Source organism: Musa acuminata, chromosome BXJ1-1 (assembly GCF_036884655.1).
Source record: "Musa acuminata AAA Group cultivar baxijiao chromosome BXJ1-1, Cavendish_Baxijiao_AAA, whole genome shotgun sequence".
Classification (NCBI taxonomy): domain Eukaryota; kingdom Viridiplantae; phylum Streptophyta; class Magnoliopsida; order Zingiberales; family Musaceae; genus Musa; species Musa acuminata.
In genome coordinates, this window is record NC_088327.1 from 15,824,135 (window position 1) to 15,825,000 (window position 866).

Here is an 866-nt window from a genome sequence, read left to right on the forward strand (position 1 = left end):
CATGGGAGGGCTTGCCGCTATCGCTTGCAGCCCTCGAGCAAGGTTTGTTGCCGCACCTTGGTCGTTAGTTGCAAAGGGACTGCACAGCCTCCTCGCACCCCTTCCTCGTCAGCATGGTCTCCTGGGCATCCTTGCCATTAGCTGCAGCCTCCATTGTTAGCCGCGGAGGTTGCACCTTCGTCGCGGGTCCTGCGAGGGGGGGTGGCTGGTGCGGTGGAGGGGTCAATCGGTAGGGCAAGGGCATGACTAGGGGCTGGGTGGAGGGTGGTGGCTGATAGGAGTGGAATGTTCATTTTGACAAAAAGAGGTACTCTGTGAGATTTTTTCATACTTGAGGTGTTATCTAGAAAATTCTCGAACTTAGGATTTTTTTTGAAAATTTACCCCATATACGTGTGTGAGAACCAGTTTTGTAATCCATATTTGATGAGACTAATTACATTATTCTCTTGGTTTGATTTAATTCTATGATTCATTTTCGATGTGGTAGTTGTTTGTGAGCTAAAACTTTATGGGTACAGTGCACCTTTGTTTTTTTTTTTTGCTTCTGCTGCAATAACTAACCTATAATTCTACAACTGAACCATGAGAGATACAGTGAGTATGCAGGTCCATCTGCTGAAAGGATTTGGACTGCCATGTACCAGGATTATTTTTCACAAATCTAGTTATATGTTTTTTCTTTTATTTCTTATTTCTTGTCCAGACATTTTGTTCAGTTATTTTTGCATTAAATGCTGAAATAATTGGAGATGATATGTTTGATATTAGTTACTGGTAATTCTTTTGTGTTATTGTTTTCCACATGCTCAACATTGCTAGTTGCTCAGTTTAGGTGATTCAACAATGAGTTTACGAAGAAGCTT